Genomic DNA, 24,613 nt, shown 5'->3' on the forward strand with positions numbered 1-24,613 from the left:
TGCTAGGCAGATTTAGCACCTCTCTTATCTGATTCACCTCCCTATATCTTTGTTGTGTGTGTGTGTGAGATTTACTGCATTGGTTCAGCTTACTTAGATGAAGACCACAAGCAACAAGAATGTGGAATAATACCAGGGATTCCCTTACAATAGGCTTTTAAGAGGTCACGGTGTTGTGACTGCAGTAACAGCATATAAAAAAAACAAGAGTTTAAAAACAAACAAACATTTGCATTAAACCAAGGTGGTTTAAACCAGCCAACCCTGCCCCGAATCCAGCCCTCATCAGGAAGTATATTTATGCATTAGGCCAGTAACCACTCAGTTGTCCTACAGATGCCTTTTGGTGATGCTCTGACGAAGAAATCCTGGAAACCAACTTTGCCCAGCCGGAGTGCCTAAACTTCTTCCTCAACTTCCACTGTCTTCTCTATATATGCCTGCTTAATGGAGCTCGTAATCCACCATGGCATAATATCTCTGGATACTTGCTAACCCTCCATAGAACCTGTTTGAAAAACCAAGAGCAGGATTAATTTTATTTGGAAAGGAAAAATGAAAGACCCATGTCCCTTCCAGGAAGCATTGACTCTTAGGGAGGAATTCAATTGTTTTTACCCGCAGCTACCACTAGGGGGTGCAAAGCGTAGCAATTCAATTGCAGTCACGGGGCTGATGTTTCATCTTGCAGCCTCTTGAGGTGCGAGAAAAAATGTCTGCTAAGTTTGCACTTTGAGCGTCCGAACAGGAGTTTGGTTGCCTAAAGCAGGACTTTAGATGTGTTTAGCCTTTGACAATGCTAAGCCCTGTCTATTTGGGCGCACCATGTGTGCCAAAACAACAATTAATGATTGCAGCTGCAGACAAAAAAAAAATAGATGGTGTGACTGTACGCATGAAGACATATTGGTACTCTTCTGCGGGCAATATTACTGAAATCTGATCATTTAATAGGCAGTAAATTCACAGCACTTTTCACAACCAAGGGTCTCCTTTGCCACTTAGGAAGTTAGTAATGCAGTGAGCTCCTTATTTTCTTCGTCTTTGGGGATAATTGGGAGCTTGGGAAGTTGATGTATGTGTATGGCACATAGCTTTTGAGTTTCCAGTGGAGAGATGGCATAAATAAGATAGGCTTGTAGAATTTCTGACCCTGTTTTTCTTTTTCTGGTCCTTTTTTCAGGACAAGGCAGTGGTTTGCGTGTTTCTGACTTTTTGCTTGCTTTAAATGGTTACTCCGTACAGATAAAACCAAAATGTAGTATTTTCATCCTATTCTTTCCTTCCTTATCCTTGTGTGACTGCACTATCCATCAAGGCTCTTTTTGTATACAGATAATGCTTTTGTTTGTGATTCCGGAGACAGTAATTAAGTGTATGGTGGTATACAAAGCAATGATTGCTAATTGAATTCCTGCTGGTTTTTTTCGGCAGAACATACTTATTAACATGTCAAGACACCCATTTTCTGGGCCACTGTGCACTCATTCGTGAACAATGAAAAGTTGCTGTAGGCAGGACGGGTTAGGTATGTTTTACCGGCGCACAGGATACGGAATGTCAGTATACCGACATCGGCATCCCAAGCGGCAGAATGCCGGCAGGGGGGTGAGCGTATTGAAGCCCCTTGCGGGCTCGTTACGCTCGCCATGCTGCGGGCTCGGTGACCAGCTGAGCTCGCCACAGGTTCTATTCTTCCTCTGAGTGTCATGGACACCCATAGAGGGGGAATCGCCTACCGGTATAGTGTCGGCAGTATGGGTATATATATACTCCACAAACACTCTCCTCCTGCGCTAATTGGTTTCAAAATAGGCGATTAGGTATAGCTATCTCTAGGATGGGCTGCCTGGTTCCTCTGAGTTCCTTGTTAGGAGGAACTGATCAAAGAAAATAGAATATAGAAAAAGAGGAAAAATGGCGCCCCAGGGGTTTACAAATACCCTTATACAAAGACTATTGCTTAATAGGATTTGCAATCAATATTTATACAGGTTTTTAAAACACATAACGGACTGTACTTTTCATAAAAATTTATTAAAACAATTATACAGAAACATGAAGTATATCCATCATTATTACATGTACATTATGATGTAGTTTCTCCTACAGAAATCCATCAATGGGATATGGAGGAAAGAAGGCAACCTTTCTGTTGTATCCTTATTCTTCCTCATTAAATATTCGGAGATGACATCAACAAGAAATACAGTAATCCAACGCGTTTCGTCTAGGAACTAGACTTCATCAGGGGTGCGTCTAGAAATTATAGAACAACCATTCAATAAAATATATGAATACATGAAAATACATAAAAATATATAAGAAAATGTACAAACAATCCAAAAGAACAGTCCGAAAAAACAACAAAGATGGGCAAGACAAGGAAAAAATTGAAAACATGGAATGAGCAGTTGATAATCTCACATAATTAGAAGAGACTTTAGATGTTATTCATAAATATGGTCCACCGAAAAAGATTTTATGTTAGACATACCTTAGATAATAATGTCTATCCAAAAGAGTGATAGGCCTAGATCATTGGCCGAATAGGTTCATACGTGGGCTTCCAAACATCAATGAGGCGTGAAATAAGGGCATAAAGTCAGCCTAATTGGGAATATAACAAGTTCTTGAAGGGATCTATTATCTAAATTCAATTAAACCGTAGAGGTTGAATAATGTACAACATACCTCGTGAATCTGGTAACTCAGATTACGAAGAGCTCAAAAGGGAAGCATTCGTATGAAAAAAAGAGGAATCGGCAACTTCATGCACACATGGAGGACCTAATGAGTTAATTAGCATTTGTTAGTGTCTCGCCTTATCATGGTGAAAGGTATACAAAAAGGGAGGGCCTAAACTCAGATACCACTCCTTTCAAGAATCACTGGTATATAAACGCCTTCACATCTGAAATGTGAGGACTAGTCAGACCATAAAGATATGTTCTAGGAGATTACTATTAATCTTTCCATACATCATAGACCTTAACCTTCATTTAAAAAATAAAAATGGGCGTGTATTACCTCTAGTCTAATTTTTCTGTCTTTTTAGACTAGAAGTATAAAATTAATTACTTCTATATGAAGCACATGTGCTGATGAATCTGCATCTTATCAATGAAGACTCTATTCACTATTGTAATTAATCTATTAACATTAAGATTCCACAAGCACAAAATACATTAATCATAACATACCTCAGAAGTCACAATACAGGTGAAAAATGCAGAAATCTATACAGAGTCCTTATGGTATCCTATGGATATGATACCTAGAGGATTTAATTGTATAACAGTTAGGACCTATGTTAACTAAGTCCCAATCTGAGAACACGTGTATAATCACACTAACTAAAACCAATTGACCCAGGGATATATGGAAACAGACAGCAAATACTCTAAAGAAACCACCACTTAATTACCAACAGGTGGACAATGAAAGGAAGCTGTGCTAGGAGTATAAGATTGCACAGCCCAGCATGAAGGCTTAAAAATATATATCAGCAATTTAACAGAGTATGAATACATATTTGTGTAAAAAGAAATCCAGCATCAACTTAAGCTAAATAGAGCCTGGTGTAGAATGTCATAAAGACAAGTTTTCCTTACCTTCCAAATAGTGATCAGCAGTGAGCCAGTGATCATGCAATGAAGCATGGAGGCTAAGTGCATGTTTATATAGAAGGAACTTTGATGACCTCACTTCCTTCAGTGATACTAATTAGTGTTTAAATGACTGTGAATAACTAGTATTATGAAGTAAAAAAGGGGATCTTTATAAATCCCCTATAGCAATGTAAGTATATAATTATTTTACAACTAGTGAAAATTACCATAAACCTAAACTTAAGCCACATATAATTTAATTAATTGGCTTTCCCAAAATACCCTGTTGTGGCTAGTATCTATGTGAAATAAATGTGGTTCTGATTGACAGCTAACGGAGCCTATAGAGAAGTGAATGGGAGTGGAGGCGGGACATAAACTTTTCACACTTATTCTAATTGGTGTCCGTCAGGACAGGCCTCCCCAGCAAGGCGACTTCGGTTGCCCATAGCAACTCCAAACGCGCTGCACTCAGTTGCGCCGACGCTGGAGCTGAAAGCCCCGTCATTAGGCGCCACGGGTTGTTAGTCAGACCGGGAAGTCAGGGAGACTGACCGCGTCACGTGACCGGAAGACGTTGGGATGAGACGGCTTGCCTTCCGTCACCATGGTGACCCTTACGTCCTCAGTTCCTCAATAGGAGTCACATTCTGTGAGACACCCACAGATTGTATCAGTCGGCAACAGTGACTTATAAGTACATCATACATCCATAAATGCGCTGTTTAGATAGATTCATCAGGAACTATGAGTATTTAACGCAAAATATAGTTGTACTGTTAGTCTTATTAGATCTCACTATATACAGAAGGAACTTTGTAGAATAGCAGTAATATGAATTCTCTATACGTGACAATAAGTGGTAAGTTAGCAAAATATCTAAGGAATCAATTGAAATATTGATATTTGTTAGTCTTAAAATGACATAATAGACAAGGCTCTATTTTCTCTATCGTCCTAAGTGGATGCTGGGGTTCCTGAAAGGACCATGGGGAATAGCGGCTCCGCAGGAGACAGGGCACAAAAAAGTAAAGCTTTTACCAGATCAGGTGGTGTGCACTGGCTCCTCCCCCTATGACCCTCCTCCAGACTCCAGTTAGATTTTGTGCCCGAACGAGAAGGGTGCAATCTAGGTGGCTCTCCTAAAGAGCTGCTTAGAGAAAGTTTAGCTTAGGTTTTTTACTTTACAGTGAGTCCTGCTGGCAACAGGATCACTGCAACGAGGGACTTAGGGGAGAAGTAGTGAACTCACCTGCGTGCAGAGTGGATTTGCTGCTTGGCTACTGGACAAGCTCCAGAGGGACGATCACAGGTACAGCCTGGATGGTCACCGGAGCCGCGGAGGTCCAAAATCGGCGGCTGAAGACTCCTGAGTCTTCATAAAGGTAGCGCACAGCACTGCAGCTGTGCGCCATTTTCCTCTCAGCACACTTCACACAACAGTCACTGAGGGTGCAGAGCGCTGGGGGGGGCGCTCTGAGAGGCAAATAAAAACCTTATTAGAGGCAAAAAAATACCTCACATATAGCCCACAGAGGCTATATGGAGATATTTAACCCCTGCCTAACTTCAAAAATAGCGGGAGACGAGCCCGCCGATAAAGGGGCGGGGCCTATCTCCTCAGCACACAGCGCCATTTTCTCTCACAGAAAAGCTGGAGAGAAGGCTCCCAGGCTCTCCCCTGCACTGCACTACAGAAACAGGGTTAAAACAGAGAGGGGGGGCACTGATTTTGGCGATATTGTATATATATAAAAGATGCTATAAGGGAGAAACACTTATATAAGGTTGTCCCTATATAATTATAGCGTTTTTGGTGTGTGCTGGCAGACTCTCCCTCTGTCTCCCCAAAGGGCTAGTGGGTCCTGTCCTCTGTCAGAGCATTCCCGGTGTGTGTGCTGTGTGTCGGTACGTGTGTGTCGACATGTATGAGGACGATGTTGGTGAGGAGGCGGAGAAATTGCCTGTAATGGTGATGTCACTCTCTAGGGAGTCGACACCGGAATGGATGGCTTATTTAGAGAATTACGTGAGAATGTCAACACGCTGCAAGGTCGGTTGACGACATGAGACGGCCGACAATCTATTAGGACCGGTCCAGGCGTCTCAGAAACACCGTCAGGGGTTTTAAAAACGCCCATTTACCTCAGTCGGTCGACACAGACACAGACACGGACACTGAATACAGTGTCGACGGTGAATAAACAAACGTATTTCTCATTAGGGCCACACGTTAAGGGCAATGAAGGAGGTGTTACGTGTTTCTGATACTACAAGTACCACAAGAAAGGGTATTATGTGGGAGTGAAAAAACTACCTGTAGTTTTTCCTGAATCAGATAAAATAAAATGAAGTGTGTGATGATGCGTAGGGTTACCCCGATAGCAAATATTGGCGTTATACCTTTTCCCGCCAGAAATTAGGGTACGTTGGGAAACACCCCTTAGGGTGCTAAGGCGCTCACACGCTTATCAAGTGGCGTTACCGTCTCCAGATACGGCCGCCCTCAAGGAGCCAGCTGATAGGAAGCTGGAAAAATATCCTAAAAAGTATATACACACATACGGTGGTTATACTGCGACCAGCGATCGCCATCAGCCTGGAGATGCAGTGCTGGGTTGGCTTGGTCGGATTCCCTGACTGAAAATATTTTATTCATGTAGAGCATTTAATAGGATGCATTCTATATATATGTATGTGAGATGCACAGAGGGATATTTGCTCTCTGGCATCAAGATAAGTGCGTTGTCCATATCTCCCAGAAGATGTCAGGGACACGACAGTGGTCAGGTGATACAGATCCCATACGGCAGATGGAAGTATTGCTGTATAAAGGGAAGGAGTTATTTGGGGGTCGGTCCATCGGACCTGGGGACCACAGCAACAGCTGGGAAATCCAACCTTTTTTACCCCAAGTTACATCTCAGCTAAAAAAGACACCGTCTTTTCAGCCTCAATCTTTCCTTTCCCATGAGGGCATGCAGGCAAAAGGCCAGTCATATCTGCCCAGACATAGAGGTAAGGGAAGTAGACTGCAGCAGGCAGCCCTTTCCCAGGAAAAGAAGCCCTCCACCGCGTCTGCCAAGTCCTCAGCATGACGCTGGGGCCGTGCAAGCGGACTCAAGGTGGGGGGGTAGTCTCAAGAGTCTCAGGGCGCAGTGGGATCACTCGCAAGTTGACCCCTAGATCGTACGAGTATTATCCCAGGGGTAAAGATTGGAGAGTCGAGACATCTTCTCCTCGCAGGTTCCTGAAGTCTGCTTTACCAACGGCTCCCTCCAACAGGGAGGCAGCATTGGAAACAATTCACAAGCTGTATATCCAGCAGGTGATAATCAAAGTACCCCTCCTACGACAAGGAAAAGGGTATTATTTTTCCACACTATATTGTGGTACTGAAGCCAGACGGCTTGGTGACACATAGTCTAAATCTAAAATGTTTTGAACACTTACATAAAAGGTTCAAATCGAGATAAAGTCACTCAGAGCAGTGATAGCGAACCGGAAAAAAGGGGACTATATGGTGTCCCTGGACATCAAGGATTACCTCCATGTCCAAATTTTGTCCTTCTCATCAAGGGTACCTCTGGTTCGTGGTACAGAACTGTCAATATCAGTTTCAGACGATGCCGTTTGAATTATCCACGGCACCCCGGGCCTTTTTACCAAGGTAATGGCCGAAAAGATGTTTCTTCAAAGAAAAAAGGCATCTAAATTATCCCTTACTTGCACGACCTAAAAAGGGCAAGTTCCAGAGAACAGTTGGAGGTCGGAAGAGCACTATCTAAAGTAGTTCTTCGACGGCACGACTGGATTCTAAATATTCCAAGAATCGCAGCTGTTTTCAGACGATACGTCTGCTGTTCCTAGGGATGATTCTGGACACGGTTCAGAAAAAGGTTTTTCTTCCCGAGGAAAAAGCCAAGGAGTTATCCGACCTGTCAGGAACCTCCTAAAACCAGGAAAGGTGTCTGTACATCAATGCACAAGAGTCCTGGGAAAAATGGTGGCTTTTTACGAAGCAATTCCATTCGGCAGATTCCATGCAACAAATGGTCAGGGTCGCATCCTCAGATGCACCTGCGAATAACCCTGTCGCCAAGGACAAGGGTATATCTTCTGTGGTGGTTGCAAAAGGCTCATCTATTGGAGGGCCGCAGATTCGGCATACAGGATTTGATCCTGGTGACCACGGACGCCAGCCTGAGAGGTTGGGGAGCAGTCACACAAGGAAGAAACTTCCAGGGGGTATGGACGAACCTGGAAAAGTCTCTTCACATAAACATTCTGGTACTAAGAGCAATCTAAAATGCTCTAAGCCAGGCGGAACCACTCCTGCAAGGAAAACCGGTGTTGATTCAGTCGGACAACATCACGGCGGTCGCCCATGTAAACAGACAGGGCGGCACAAGAAGCAGGAGTGCAATGGCAGAAGCTGCCAAGATTCTTCGCTGGGCGGAGAATCACGTAATAGCACTGTCAGCAGTGTTCTTCCCGGGCGTGGACAACTGGGAAGCAGACTTCCTCAGCAGACACGATATTCACCCGGGAGAGGGGGGTCTTCATCCAGAAGTCTTCCACATGCTAATAAACTGTTGGGAAAGACCAATGGTAGACATGATGGCGTCTCGCCTCAACAAGAAACTGGACAAGTATTGCGCCAGGTCAAGAGATCCACAGGCAATAGCTGTGGACGCACTGGTAACACCTTGGGTGTACAAATCAGTATATGTGTTTCCTCCTCTGCCTCTCATACCAAAGGTATTGAAGATTATACGGTGAGGAGGAGTAAGAACAATACTAGTGGCTCCGGATTGGCCAAGAAGGACTTGGTACCCGGAACTTCAAGAGTTGGTCACGGACGACCCGTGCCCTCTACTTCTGAGAAGGGACCTGCTACAACAGGGTCCCTGTCTCTTTCAAGACTTACCGCGGCTGCGTTTGACGGCATGGCGGTTGAACGCCAGATCCTAAAAGGGAAAGGCATTCCAGAAGAAGTCATTCCTACCTTGATTAAGGCAAGGAAGGAAGTCACCGCGAAACATTATCACCGCATTTGGCGAAAATATGTCGCGTGGTGCGAGGATCGGAGTGTTCCGACGGAGGAATTTCAACTGGGTCGTTTCCTACATTTCCTACAATCAGGATTGTCTATGGGTCTCAAATTGAGATCTATTAAGGTTCAAATTTCGGCCCTGTCAATATTCTTCCAAAAAGAATTGGCCTCAGTTCCTGAGGTACAGACTTTTGTTAAAGGAGTACTGCATATACAGCCTCCTGTGGTGCCTCCGGTGGCACCGTGGGATCTAAATGTAGTTTTAGATTTCCTCAAATCCCATTGGTTTGAACCATTGAAAAAGGTGGATTTTAAATATCTCACATGGAAAGTGACTATGTTACTGGCCCTGGCTTCCGCCAGGAGAGTATCTGAATTGGCGGCTTTATCTTATAAAAGCCCTTATCTAATCTTCCATTCGGATAGGGCAGAACTGAGGACTCGTCCGCATTTTCTCCCTAAGGTGGTATCAGCGTTTCACCTGAACCAACCTATTGTGGTGCCTGCGGCCACTGGCGACTTGGAGGACTCCAAGTTGTTGGACGTTGTCAGAGCCTTAAAAATATACATTTCAAGGACGGCTGAAGTCAGAAAATCTGACTCGCTGTTGATACTGTATGCACCCAACAGGTTGGGTGCCCCTGCTTCTGGGCAGACGATTGCTCGTTGGATTTGTGGCACAATTCAACTTGCTCATTCTGTGGCAGGCCTGCCACAGCCTAAATCTGTTAAGGCCCATTCCACAAGGAAGGTGGGCTCATCTTGGGCGGCTGCCCGAGGGGTCTCGGCATTACAATTCTGCCGAGCAGCTACGTGGTCGGGGGAAAACACGTTTGTAAAATTCTACAAATTTGATACCCTGGCAAAAGAGGACTTGGAATTCTCTCATTCGGTGCTGCAGAGTCATCCGCACTCTCCCGCCCGTTTGGGAGCTTTGGTATAATCCCCATGGTCCTTTCAGGAACCCCAGCATCCACTTAGGACGATAGAGAAAATAAGAATTTACTTACCGATAATTCTATTTCTCGGAGTCCGTAGTGGATGCTGGGCGCCCATCCCAAGTGCGGATTATCTGCAATACTGTACATAGTTATTGTTAACAAATTCGGGTTATATTGTTAAGGAGCCATCTTTAAGAGGCTCTTTCTGTTATCATACTGTTAACTGGGTTTAGATCACAAGTTGTACGGTGTGATTGGTGTGGCTGGTATGAGTCTTACCCGGGATTCAAATTGCCTCCCTTATTGTGTACGCTCGTCCGGGCACAGTACCTAACTGGAGTCTGGAGGAGGGTCATAGGGGGAGGAGCCAGTGCACACCACCTGATCTGGTAAAAGCTTTACTTTTTTGTGCCCTGTCTCCTGCGGAGCCGCTATTCCCCATGGTCCTTTCAGGAACCCCAGCATCCACTACGGACTCCGAGAAATAGAATTATCGGTAAGTAAATTCTTATTTTTACAGAATTTTTTTTTTTTTCCCTAGTATACACACCATTTGACAAATTAACACCTAACAATTGTAAATGAATAATTAATGTGATGATAATCAAAAGGACCTCCCACTGGTCGACATATTATTGGTTCTACGGATCCCTAACCAAGGCTCAGAGAGGTAAACTAGACACCTATTGGCTATTAACAAGCTGAATAAGGACAGGTCTAAAGAAATCTCAGGGAGGAAAGAAAGAGAAAAAGAAGAATATGGATTTCACTTTCTATAAAAAGCAGGTCATATCTATATTCTCGTTGAGCCCATGCGGAATAAGCGTATTCAATGTGTAAATCCAATATGATTCTCTTTGGGCCAAGTATATATCTCTATCCCCACCCCTTTTACTTTCCTGAATATGATCTAGGACTGTAAACGTCAACTCCTGAATATCTGAGTTGTGGTATTCTTGGAAATGTCTGGGGAGGCTGTGGTTCTGGACTTTATTTTTGATATTCCGCAGGTGTTCTTGAATTCTTATTTTTAGACTTCTCTTAGTCTTACCGATATACGAAAGCTTACAGGTACAGCAGATTTTGTAAATGACGTAATTCGTGTTACAGGTAACAATTGACTTCAACTTATGAGTTCTCATTCTTTCGTCTTTCCAGCAAAAGGCTTTCTTATCAATATGTCGACAGCATATACATCTATTACAGGGAAATAGCCCTGTTCGTGACATTAAAGGGTGTTTAGCAGTATTATCACTGATTGGTTGGCAGGGATGTAGTTTACTGGGTGCCAGAATATTCTTAAGGTTATTAGACTTCCTGAATACCATATTAGGTCTTTCTGATAGATGTGGTCCAAGTATAGGATCCTTACGTAGCAGATGCCAGTGTTTATTCAAAATGTGTCTGATTTTCCCATTTTCTTGATTGTATTGTGTAATGAAGGGTCTCTCATTCTTTAGATGGTCCTTAGTTTTTCTTTCGGTTGTGAAAAATCTGTCTCTATCTAACTCGGATGCCCGAATTTGATCCCTACGTAGCTCGGAATCTTCATATCCCCTATCAATGAACTGTTTTACTAATGCAGAGGATTGTTCCCAGTAGCTGACCATGTTGTTACAATTTTTTCTCATTCTAGTAAACTGTGAAAAAGGTACTGTTGTCTTCCATCTAGTGAGATGGCAACTGTTACGTGGTATGAAACTGTTGGCATCGGTTTCTTTAAAATGGGTTTTTGTATTCAGTAATCCATCTGCATCAATGTTGAGGAGGATATCAAGATAATCTATCGTTGAAGGATGTTGCTTGTATGTGAACCTCAGATTATAGGGGTTATCTTGGATACAGGAGATAAAACTGACGAGTGTCTCTAGTTGACCGTCACAAATTAGGATCAAATCGTCGATGTATCTTTTATAGAACTTAATGTTAGAATGTTTAAACTTCTCCTTGGTATATATGTACTCCTGTTCCCACTGGTCCATATAGATGTTAGCATACGATGGGGCAAACTTGGTCCCCATCGCGGTCCCCTGTTTCTGAAGGTAATACTGTCCTTCAAACTCAAAGTAGTTTCGATGTAAAACAAACCAGATACCTTCTATTAAGAATTCCCTCTCGTCGTTAGAAACGCTGTCATCGTCCATAAGGATTCTCTCAACTGCTTTTAATCCCTTAGAATGTGGGATGGAGGTATAAAGGGCTTGCACGTCGATTGTTACCCATCTGTACGACGGGAGCCACTGTAGTTCTCTCAAGTTCATAAGGAGACTGGTAGAATCCTTCAAATACGATTGTTGTCTTTTCACGTATGGTTGTAATTTGATATCCAAGAAGTGCGACAGGTTGGAGGTTAAGGAATCCACACCTGCCACTATAGGGCTACCTGGGGGAGGGGTTAAACCCTTATGCACTTTTGGTAAGTGGTAAAAGACAGGAATCTTAGGTTTTTTGTTGTATATATATTCGAATTCCTCTTTAACTATTACCTTTCTTCTTAGCCTCATTCAGCAGGATGTACAATTCTTCTATGAACTTCTCTGATGGATCCCCCTTTAATAGCTCATAAGTGGATGTATCTGTGATTTGTTTCAATGCCTCTTCAACATATGCGCTTCTTTCTTGAATGACTACAGCTCCTCCCTTATCAGCCATTTTAATAACTATGGTGTCATCCTTCTTAAGTTGTTTAACCGCTAGTCTTTCTTGAGCTGTGAGGTTATCACAAAATTTATCATTTTGAAGTTTCAATTTCTTGAAATCTTCTTTGACTGAGTCAAAGAAGAAATCAATGTGGCTACCCCTAGATTCCACTGGATAGTATCTAGAGGGGGGTGCAACTAAGGGTTTGGTTTTGGGCTCGTGGGTCAATTTTTGTACTGGATTCTTCAAGAAGTGTCTTTTTAGAGTGAGAGTACGAATGTACTTATTGAGGTCTACGAAAAGATTGAATTTATCCACGTGCTGATTAGGGGCGAACTTCAAACCCTTATTTAATACTGCTGCCTGTGCGCTTGATAGTTCCTTTTTGGAAAGATTGATGATGCCTGATTTAGAGGTTCCTGTAGGAAGTTGATTGCTCTTCTTTTTTTGTTGTTGGGTGATTTTTCTTCCCCCCCTTTGTGCCTCTTCTCCTGGGTTGAGATGTCTTTTCATTCCTTGTGGAGAGTCTAGGCGGGTATGGAGATGTTCCCTTTCTTGACGATACGGTAGACCTGTGTTCATTCTTGTCCCTAAAAAAGCCCTCCTTTTAGGGGAGACTGGCCTTAAAAGGTCATATCTATTGTAATATGAGTGTCTCTCATGAAAATTAATGGGGGATAATTGTGTACGGTAAGAAGATTTTCTTCCATATCTTTGTCCAGGTGATTGATTGGAACTCCTTCTCCTTCCATAGTAGTTCCTTTGTTTAGGGCGTTGCCTAGGGGCAAAATTGCGTCTCTGTTGAAAAACTTCATCCTCATAATCCTCCTGGGCTCTCCTCCTTCCTTTTTGTATTTGATATTCATTGGAGTCTTGCTTATTGGGGCCACTTCCCCAGTCATGTATTTTCCCATTAGTATAATCAGTTTTATCTCGAGCAAACTTTTTTTGTTTGCGCAGAATGATCTCATTCTCTAGAGAGTCTAATTTATACTGCAAATCTGCCACGTCCCTTTTGAAATCTTCATCTTCATTAAATTTAATGAGTACCAACTCTAGTTTACCCAGTTCGACCTCTAATCCTTCTAGTTCTTTCTTCCTCTCTGTTACAATAAGCTCCACCAGTTTAGTGGCACTTTCATCCAAAATCCTATTCCACTTATTAAGTGACTTTAATGATAAGTGGAATAGGATTTTGGATGAAAGTGCCACTAAACTGGTGGAGCTTATTGTAACAGAGAGGAAGAAAGAACTAGAAGGATTAGAGGTCGAACTGGGTAAACTAGAGTTGGTACTCATTAAATTTAATGAAGATGAAGATTTCAAAAGGGACGTGGCAGATTTGCAGTATAAATTAGACTCTCTAGAGAATGAGATCATTCTGCGCAAACAAAAAAAGTTTGCTCGAGATAAAACTGATTATACTAATGGGAAAATACATGACTGGGGAAGTGGCCCCAATAAGCAAGACTCCAATGAATATCAAATACAAAAAGGAAGGAGGAGAGCCCAGGAGGATTATGAGGATGAAGTTTTTCAACAGAGACGCAATTTTGCCCCTAGGCAACGCCCTAAACAAAGGAACTACTATGGAAGGAGAAGGAGTTCCAATCAATCACCTGGACAAAGATATGGAAGAAAATCTTCTTACCGTACACAATTATCCCCCATTAATTTTCATGAGAGACACTCATATTACAATAGATATGACCTTTTAAGGCCAGTCTCCCCTAAAAGGAGGGCTTTTTTAGGGACAAGAATGAACACAGGTCTACCGTATCGTCAAGAAAGGGAACATCTCCATACCCGCCTAGACTCTCCACAAGGAATGAAAAGACATCTCAACCCAGGAGAAGAGGCACAAAGGGGGGGAAGAAAAATCACCCAACAACAAAAAAAGAAGAGCAATCAACTTCCTACAGGAACCTCTAAATCAGGCATCATCAATCTTTCCAAAAAGGAACTATCAAGCGCACAGGCAGCAGTATTAAATAAGGGTTTGAAGTTCGCCCCTAATCAGCACGTGGATAAATTCAATCTTTTCGTAGACCTCAATAAGTACATTCGTACTCTCACTCTAAAAAGACACTTCTTGAAGAATCCAGTACAAAAATTGACCCACGAGCCCAAAACCAAACCCTTAGTTGCACCCCCCTCTAGATACTATCCAGTGGAATCTAGGGGTAGCCACATTGATTTATTCTTTGACTCAGTCAAAGAAGATTTCAAGAAATTGAAACTTCAAAATGATAAATTTTGTGATAACCTCACAGCTCAAGAAAGACTAGCGGTTAAACAACTTAAGAAGGATGACACCATAGTTATTAAAATGGCTGATAAGGGAGGAGCTGTAGTCATTCAAGAAAGAAGCGCATATGTTGAAGAGGCATTGAAACAAATCACAGATACATCCACTTATGAGCTATTAAAGGGGGATCCATCAGAGAAGTTCATAGAAGAATTGTACATCCTGCTGAATGAGGCTAAGAAGAAAGGTAATAGTTAAAGAGGAATTCGAATATATATACACAACAAAAAACCTAAGATTCCTGTCTTTTACCACTTACCAAAAGTGCATAAGGGTTTAACCCCTCCCCCAGGTAGACCTATAGTGGCAGGTGTGGATTCCTTAACCTCCAACCTGTCGCACTTCTTGGATATCAAATTACAACCATACGTGAAAAGACAACAATCGTATTTGAAGGATTCTACCAGTCTCCTTATGAACTTGAGAGAACTACAGTGGCTCCCGTCGTACAGATGGGTAACAATCGACGTGCAAGCCCTTTATACCTCCATCCCACATTCTAAGGGATTAAAAGCAGTTGAGAGAATCCTTATGGACGATGACAGCGTTTCTAACGACGAGAGGGAATTCTTAATAGAAGGTATCTGGTTTGTTTTACATCGAAACTACTTTGAGTTTGAAGGACAGTATTACCTTCAGAAACAGGGGACCGCGATGGGGACCAAGTTTGCCCCATCGTATGCTAACATCTATATGGACCAGTGGGAACAGGAGTACATATATACCAAGGAGAAGTTTAAACATTCTAACATTAAGTTCTATAAAAGATACATCGACGATTTGATCCTAATTTGTGACGGTCAACTAGAGACACTCGTCAGTTTTATCTCCTGTATCCAAGATAACCCCTATAATCTGAGGTTCACATACAAGCAACATCCTTCAACGATAGATTATCTTGATATCCTCCTCAACATTGATGCAGATGGATTACTGAATACAAAAACCCATTTTAAAGAAACCGATGCCAACAGTTTCATACCACGTAACAGTTGCCATCTCACTAGATGGAAGACAACAGTACCTTTTTCACAGTTTACTAGAATGAGAAAAAATTGTAACAACATGGTCAGCTACTGGGAACAATCCTCTGCATTAGTAGAACAGTTCATTGATAGGGGATATGAAGATTCCGAGCTACGTAGGGATCAAATTCGGGCATCCGAGTTAGATAGAGACAGATTTTTCACAACCGAAAGAAAAACTAAGGACCATCTAAAGAATGAGGGACCCTTCGTTACACAATACAATCAAGAAAATGGGAAAATCAGACACATTTTGAATAAACACTGGCATCTGCTACGTAAGGATCCTATACTTGGACCACATCTATCAGAAAGACCTAATATGGTATTCAGGAAGTCTAATAACCTTAAGAATATTCTGGCACCCAGTAAACTACATCCCTGCCAACCAATCAGTGATAATACTGCTAAACACCCTTTAATGTCACGAACAGGGCTATTTCCCTGTAATAGATGTATATGCTGTCGACATATTGCTAAGAAAGCCTTTTGCTGGAAAGACGAAAGAATGAGAACTCATAAGTTGAAGTCAATTGTTACCTGTAACACGAATTACGTCATTTACAAAATCTGCTGTACCTGTAAGCTTTCGGATATCGGTAAGACTAAGAGAAGTCTAAAAATAAGAATTCAAGAACACCTGCGGAATATCAAAAATAAAGTCCAGAACCACAGCCTCCCCAGACATTTCCAAGAATACCACAACTCAGATATTCAGGAGTTGACGTTTACAGTCCTAGATCATATTCAGGAAAGTAAAAGGGGTGGGGATAGAGATATATACTTGGCTCAAAGAGAATCATATTGGATTTACACATTGAATACGCTTATTCCGCATGGGCTCAACGAGAATATAGATATGACCTGCTTTTTATAGAAAGTGAAATCCATATTCTTCTTTTTCTCTTTCTTTCCTCCCTGAGATTTCTTTAGACCTGTCCTTATTCAGCTTGTTAATAGCCAATAGGTGTCTAGTTTACCTCTCTGAGCCTTGGTTAGGGATCCGTAGAACCAATAATATGTCGACCAGTGGGAGGTCCTTTTGATTATCATCACATTAATTATTCATTTACAATTGTTAGGTGTTAATTTGTCAAATGGTGTGTATACTAGGAAAAAAAAAAAAAATTCTGTAAAAATAGAGCCTTGTCTATTATGTCATTTTAAGACTAACAAATATCAATATTTCAATTGATTCCTTAGATATTTTGCTAACTTACCACTTATTGTCACGTATAGAGAATTCATATTACTGCTATTCTACAAAGTTCCTTCTGTATATAGTGAGATCTAATAAGACTAACAGTACAACTATATTTTGCGTTAAATACTCATAGTTCCTGATGAATCTATCTAAACAGCGCATTTATGGATGTATGATGTACTTATAAGTCACTGTTGCCGACTGATACAATCTGTGGGTGTCCCACAGAATGTGACTCCTATTGAGGAACTGAGGACGTAAGGGTCACCATGGTGACGGAAGGCAAGCCGTCTCGTCCCAACGTCTTCCGGTCACGTGACGCGGTCAGTCTCCCTGACTTCCCGGTCTGACTAACAACCCGTGGCGCCTAATGACGGGGCTTTCAGCCCCAGCGTCGGCGCAACTGAGTGCAGCGCGTTTGGAGTTGCTATGGGCGGACACCAATTAGAATAAGTGTGAAAAGTTTATGTCCCGCCTCCACTCCCATTCACTTCTCTATAGGCTCCGTTAGCTGTCAATCAGAACCACATTTATTTCACATAGATACTAGCCACAACAGGGTATTTTGGGAAAGCCAATTAATTAAATTATATGTGGCTTAAGTTTAGGTTTATGGTAATTTTCACTAGTTGTAAAATAATTATATACTTACATTGCTATAGGGGATTTATAAAGATCCCCTTTTTTACTTCATAATACTAGTTATTCACAGTCATTTAAACACTAATTAGTATCACTGAAGGAAGTGAGGTCATCAAAGTTCCTTCTATATAAACATGCACTTAGCCTCCATGCTTCATTGCATGATCACTGGCTCACTGCTGATCACTATTTGGAAGGTAAGGAAAACTTGTCTTTATGACATTCTACACCAGGCTCTATTTAGCTTAAGTTGATGCTGGATTTCTTTTTACACAAATATGTATTCATACTCTGTTAAATTGCTGATATATATTTTTAAGCCTTCATGCTGGGCTGTGCAATCTTATACTCCTAGCACAGCTTCCTTTCATTGTCCACCTGTTGGTAATTAAGTGGTGGTTTCTTTAGAGTATTTGCTGTCTGTTTCCATATATCCCTGGGTCAATTGGTTTTAGTTAGTGTGATTATACACGTGTTCTCAGATTGGGACTTAGTTAACATAGGTCCTAACTGTTGTTATACAATTAAATCCTCTAGGTATCATATCCATAGGATACCATAAGGACTCTGTATAGATTTCTGCATTTTTCACCTGTATTGTGACTTCTGAGGTATGTTATGATTAATGTATTTTGTGCTTGTGGAATCTTAATGTTAATAGATTAATTACAATAGTGAATAGAGTCTTCATTGATAAGATGCAGATTCATCAGCACATGTGCTTCATATAGAAGTAATTAATTTTATACTTCTAGTCTAAAAAGACAGAAAAATTAGACTAGAGGTAATACACGCCCATTTTTATTTTTTAAATGAAGGTTAAGGTCTATGATGTATGGAAAGATTAATAGTAATCTCCTAGAACATATCTTTATGGTCTGACTAGTCCTCACATTTCAGATGTGAAGGCGTTTATATACCAGTGATTCTTGAAAGGAGTGGTATCTGAGTATAGGCCCTCCCTTTTTGTATACCTTTCACCATGATAAGGTGAGACACTAACAAATGCTAATTAACTCATTAGGTCCTCCATGTGTGCATGAAGTTGCCGATTCCTCTTTTTTTCATACGAATGCTTCCCTTTTGAGCTCTTCGTAATCTGAGTTACCAGATTCACGAGGTATGTTGTACATTATTCAACCTCTACGGTTTAATTGAATTTAGATAATAGATCCCTTCAAGAACTTGTTATATTCCCAATTAGGCTGACTTTATGCCCTTATTTCACGCCTCATTGATGTTTGGAAGCCCACGTATGAACCTATTCGGCCAATGATCTAGGCCTATCACTCTTTTGGATAGACATTATTATCTAAGGTATGTCTAACATAAAATCTTTTTCGGTGGACCATATTTATGAATAACATCTAAAGTCTCTTCTAATTATGTGAGATTATCAACTGCTCATTCCATGTTTTCGATTTTTTCCTTGTCTTGCCCATCTTTGTTGTTTTTTCGGACTGTTCTTTTGGATTGTTTGTACATTTTCTTATGTATTTTTATGTATTTTCATGTATTCATATATTTTATTGAATGGTTGTTCTATAATTTCTAGACGCACCCCTGATGAAGTCTAGTTCCTAGACGAAACGCGTTGGATTACTGTATTTCTTGTTGATGTCATCTCCGAATATTTAATGAGGAAGAATAAGGATACAACAGAAAGGTTGCCTTCTTTCCTCCATATCCCATTGATGGATTTCTGTAGGAGAAACTACATCATAATGTACATGTAATAATGATGGATATACTTCATGTTTCTGTATAATTCTTTTAATAAATTTTTATGAAAAGTACAGTCCGTTATGTGTTTTAAAAACCTGTATAAATATTGATTGCAAATCCTATTAAGCAATAGTCTTTGTATAAGGGTATTTGTAAACCCCTGGGGCGCCATTTTTCCTCTTTTTCTATCTATATATATATCTATATATATATATCTATATATATATATATATATATATATCTATCTATCTATCTATCTATCTATCTATCTATATATATATATAATTTATTTATTTATTATCCGGAAATACGGAATATTCCGAAATACGGACTTTTTTGCGTGAGAGTGAGATAGTGAAACCTTTGTTTTTTGATGGCTCAATGTACACAAACTTTGTTTAATACACATAGTTATTAAAAATATTGTATTAAATGACCTTCAGGCTGTGTGTATATGAAACATAAATGAATTATGTGAATGTAAACACACTTTGTTTAATGTACAAAGTTACAAAAAATATTGGCTAAAATTACCTTCAGGCTGTGTGTATAAGGTGTATATGTAACATAAATGCATTCTGTGCTTAGATTTAGGTCCCATCACCATGATATCTCATTATGGTATGCAATTATTCCAAAATACGGAAAAATCCGTTATCCAAAATACCTCTGGTCCCAAGCATTTTGGATAAGGGATACTCAACCTGTATGCCTGTATGTGTGTGTATGTGTGTGTATGTATGTATGTATGTGTGTGTATGTATGTATGTATGTGTGTGTGTGTATATGTATATGTATATATATATATATATAATATACATTTTTTTAACATTTTGATTCTTCTAGAGGCAATGCCTATACCTTTTTTTTTATGGCAGCTCAATTTCAGAACATGAGATCCCCTGGGCCACTACTATTAGTTTCTCTGACGTCCTAGTGGATGCTGGGACTCCGTAAGGACCATGGGGAATAGCGGCTCCGCAGGAGACAGGGCACAAAATAAAAGCTTAAGGATCAGGTGGTGTGCACTGGCTCCTCCCCCTATGACCCTCCTCCAAGCCTCAGTTAGATTTTTGTGCCCGGCCGAGAAGGGTGCAATCTAGGTGGCTCTCCTGAGCTGCTTAGAATAAAAGTTTAGTTAGGTTTTTTTATTTTCAGTGAGTCCTGCTGGCAACAGGCTCACTGCATCGTGGGACTAAGGGGAGAAGAAACGGACTCACCTGAGTGCAGAGTGGATCGGGTTTCTTAGGCTACTGGACACTAGCTCCAGAGGGACGATCACAGGTTCAGCCTGGATGGGTCACCGGAGCCGCGCCGCCGTCCCCCTTACAGAGCCAGAAGAGACGAAGAGGTCCGGTGAAATCGGCGGCAGAAGACATCCTGTCTTCAGACTAAGGTAGCGCACAGCACCGCAGCTGTGCGCCATTGCTCTCAGCACACTTCACACTCCGGTCACTGAGGGTGCAGGGCGCTGGGGGGGGAGCGCCCTGAGACGCAATATAACAGAATACCTTAGGTGGCAAAACAGAATACATCACATATAGCTCCTGGGCTATATGGATGTATTTTAATCCCCTGCCATTTTACACAAAAAAGCGGGAGATAAGGACGTCGTGAAGGGGCGGAGCCTATCTCCTCAGCACACAAGCGCCATTTTCCCTCACAGCTCCGCTGGAAGGACGGCTCCCTGACTCTCCCCTGCAGTCCTGCTTCAGAATCAGGGTAAAAAAGAGAAGGGGGGGCATTTTTGGCAGCAAATAACGATAATAACAGCAGCTATAAGGGAATAACACTTATATAAGGTTATCCCTGTATATATATATATAGCGCTGGGTGTGTGCTGGCAGACTCTCCCTCTGTCTCTCCAAAGGGCTAAGTGGGGTCCTGTCCTCTATCAGAGCATTCCCGGTGTGTGTGCTGTGTGTCGGTACGCGTGTGTCGACATGTATGAGGAGGAAAATTATGTGGAGGCGGAGCAGTTGCCTTTGTTGGTGATGTCACCCCCTAGGGAGTCGACACCTGACTGGATGATTGTATTTAAACAATTAAGTGATAATGTCAGCAATTTGCAAAAAACTGTTGACGACATGAGACAGCCGGCAAATCAATTAGTGCCTGTCCAGGCGTCTCAGACACCGTCAGGGGCGCTAAAACGCCCGTTACCTCAGTGGGTCGACACAGACCCTGACACAGATACTGAGTCTAGTGTCGACGGTGACGAGACAAACGTAATGTCCAGTAGGGCCACACGTTACATGATCACGGCAATGAAAGAGGCATTGAACCTTTCTGACACTACAAGTACCACAAAGAAGGGTATTATTTGGGGTGAGAAAAAACTACCAATATTTTTTCCTGAGTCAGAGGAAATAAATGAGGTGTGTGAAAAAGCGTGGGTTTCCCCCGATAAAAAACTGCTAATTTCTAAAAAATTATTAGCATTATATCCTTTCCCGCCAGAGGTTAGGGCGCGTTGGGAAACACCCCCTAGGGTAGATAAGGCGCTCACACGTTTATCAAAACAAGTAGCGTTACCGTCTCCTGATACGGCTACCCTAAAAGAACCAGCTGATAGAAGGCTGGAAAATATCCTAAAAAGTATATACACACATACTGGTGTTATACTGCGACCAGCAATCGCCTCAGCCTGGATGTGCAGTGCTGGAGTCGCATGGTCGGAGTCCCTGACCGAGAATATTGATACCCTGGATAGGGACAATATTTTGTTAACTATAGAACATTTAAAGGATGCATTACTATATATGCGTGATGCACAGAGGGATATTTGCACCCTGGCATCAAGAGTAAGTGCTATGTCCATCTCTGCCAGAAGAGCGTTATGGACGCGACAGTGGTCAGGGGATGCGGATTCCAAACGGCACATGGAAGTATTGCCGTATAAAGGGGAGGAGTTATTTGGGGCTGGTCTATCGGACCTGGTGGCCACGGCAACGGCTGGAAAATCCACCTTTTTACCCCAGGTCACTCCACATCAGCAGAAAAAGACACTGTCTTTTCAAACTCAGTCCTTTCGTTCCCATAAGTACAAGCGAGCAAAAGGCCACTCTTTTCTGCCCCGGGGCAGAGGAAGAGGAAAAAGACTGCACCATGCAGCCGCTTCACAGGAGCAGAAGCCCTCCCCTGCTTCTGCCAAGTCTTCAGCATGACGCTGGGGCTTTACAAGCAGACTCAGATATGGTGGGGGCCCGTCTCAAGAATTTCAACGCGCAGTGGGCTCACTCGCAAGTGGATCCCTGGATTCTACAGGTAGTATCGCAGGGGTACAAACTGGAATTCGAGGCGTTTCCCCCTCGTCGTTTCCTGAAGTCTGCTTTACCAAAGTCTCCCTCCGACAGGGAGGCAGTTTTGGAAGCCATTCACAAGCTGTATTCCCAGCAGGTGATAATCAAGGTACCCCTCCTGCAACAAGGAAATGGGTATTATTCCACGCTGTTTGTGGTACCGAAGCCGGACGGCTCGGTGAGACCAATTTTAAATCTGAAATCCTTGAACACTTACATAAAAAGGTTCAAATTCAAGATGGAGTCACTCAGAGCAGTGATAGCAAACCTGGAAGAAGGGGACTATATGGTGTCTCTGGACATCAAAGATGCTTATCTCCACGTCCCGATATACCCTTCTCACCAAGGGTACCTCAGGTTTGTAGTACAAAACTGTCATTATCAGTTTCAGACGCTGCCGTTTGGATTGTCCACGGCACCTCGGGTCTTTACCAAGGTAATGGCCGAAATGATGATTCTTCTACGAAGAAAAGGCATTTTAATTATCCCTTACTTGGACGATCTCCTGATAAGGGCAAGATCCAGGGAACAGTTAGAAGTCGGAGTAGCACTATCTCAGGTAGTGTTACGTCAGCACGGGTGGATTCTAAATATTCCAAAATCGCAGCTGATTCCAACGACACGTCTACTGTTCCTAGGAATGATTCTGGACACAGTCCAGAAGAAGGTGTTTCTCCCGGAGGAGAAGGCCAGGGAGTTATCCGAGCTAGTCAGGAACCTCCTAAAACCAGGACAGGTCTCAGTGCATCAGTGCACGAGGGTCCTGGGGAAAATGGTGGCTTCTTACGAAGCGATTCCATTCGGAAGATTCCATGCAAGAACATTTCAGTGGGATCTACTGGACAAATGGTCCGGATCGCATCTGCAGATGCATCAGCGGATAACCCTGTCGCCAAGGACAAGGGTGTCTCTCCTGTGGTGGCTGCAGAGTGCTCATCTACTAGAGGGCCGCAGATTTGGCATTCAGGATTGGATCCTGGTAACCACGGATGCCAGCCTGTGAGGCTGGGGAGCAGTCACACAGGAAAGGAATTTCCAGGGCCTGTGGTCAAGCTTGGAAACGTCTCTTCATATAAACATTCTGGAACTAAGGGCCATTTACAATGCCCTAAGTCAAGCAAAACCTCTGCTTCAGGGTCAGGCGGTGTTGATCCAATCGGACAACATCACGTCAGTCGCCCACGTAAACAGACAGGGCGGCACGAGAAGCAGGAGGGCAATGGCAGAAGCTGCAAGGATTCTTCGCTGGGCGGAAAATCATGTGATAGCACTGTCAGCAGTATTCATTCCGGGAGTGGACAACTGGGAAGCAGACTTCCTCAGCAGACACGACCTTCACCCGGGAGAGTGGGGACTTCACCCAGAAGTCTTCCACCTGATTGTAAACCGTTGGGAAAAACCAAAGGTGGACATGATGGCGTCACGTCTAAACAAAAAACTGGACAGATATTGCGCCAGGTCAAGGGACCCTCAGGCAATAGCAGTGGACGCTCTGGTAACGCCGTGGGTGTACCAGTCAGTGTATGTGTTCCCTCCTCTGCCTCTCATACCAAAAGTACTGAGAATCATAAGAAGGAGAGGAGTAAGAACTATACTCGTGGTTCCGGATTGGCCAAGACGGACTTGGTACCCGGAACTTCAAGAGATGCTCACGGATGAACCGTGGCCTCTACCTCTAAGAAAGGACCTGCTACTGCAGGGGCCTTGTCTGTTCCAGGACTTACCGCGGCTGCGTTTGACGGCATGGCGGTTGAACGCCGGATCCTGAGGGAAAAAGGCATTCCAGAAGAAGTCATCCCTACTCTGGTCAAAGCCAGGAAGGACGTAACCGCAAAACATTATCACCGCATTTGGCGTAAATATGTTGCGTGGTGTGAGGCCAAGAAGGCCCCTACAGAGGAATTTCAACTGGGTCGTTTCCTTCATTTCCTGCAAACAGGACTGTCTATGGGCCTAAAATTAGGGTCCATTAAGGTTCAAATTTCGGCCCTGTCGATTTTCTTCCAGAAAGAACTGGCTTCAGTACCTGAAGTTCAGACATTTGTAAAAGGGGTGCTGCACATACAGCCTCCTTTTGTGCCTCCAGTGGCACCTTGGGATCTCAATGTGGTGTTGAGTTTTCTAAAGTCACATTGGTTTGAACCACTTTCCACTGTGGA

The 24,613-nt window shown here is 42.5% G+C and overlaps 1 protein-coding gene and 2 long non-coding RNA genes across 5 annotated transcripts in view; 2 read left to right on the top strand and 1 right to left on the bottom strand.

The window, feature by feature from the left end:
• SART3 (spliceosome associated factor 3, U4/U6 recycling protein) overlaps positions 1-24,613 on the top strand; it is a 329,224-nt gene that overhangs the window by 30,980 nt on the left and 273,631 nt on the right. The window lies entirely within an intron of this gene.
• Positions 2,057-3,682, bottom strand: LOC134891521 (uncharacterized). 2 transcript variants are annotated; one of them, XR_010171475.1, is made up of 5 exons: positions 3,615-3,682; positions 3,204-3,277; positions 2,695-2,790; positions 2,498-2,610; positions 2,057-2,259 (listed from the first exon to the last, which is right to left on the bottom strand). It is a non-coding gene; the product is annotated as an uncharacterized LOC134891521 (long non-coding RNA). The 2 variants fall into 2 exon arrangements; XR_010171481.1 differs by lacking the exon at positions 2,498-2,610.
• Positions 17,565-19,178, top strand: LOC134891676 (uncharacterized). Of its 2 annotated transcripts, XR_010171493.1 has the most exons (5): positions 17,565-17,624; positions 17,965-18,038; positions 18,452-18,547; positions 18,632-18,744; positions 18,983-19,178. It is a non-coding gene; the product is annotated as an uncharacterized LOC134891676 (long non-coding RNA). The 2 variants fall into 2 exon arrangements; XR_010171499.1 differs by lacking the exon at positions 18,632-18,744.

The sequence above is a fragment of the Pseudophryne corroboree genome, chromosome 1 (genome assembly GCF_028390025.1).
Source record: "Pseudophryne corroboree isolate aPseCor3 chromosome 1, aPseCor3.hap2, whole genome shotgun sequence".
NCBI lineage: Eukaryota > Metazoa > Chordata > Amphibia > Anura > Myobatrachidae > Pseudophryne > Pseudophryne corroboree.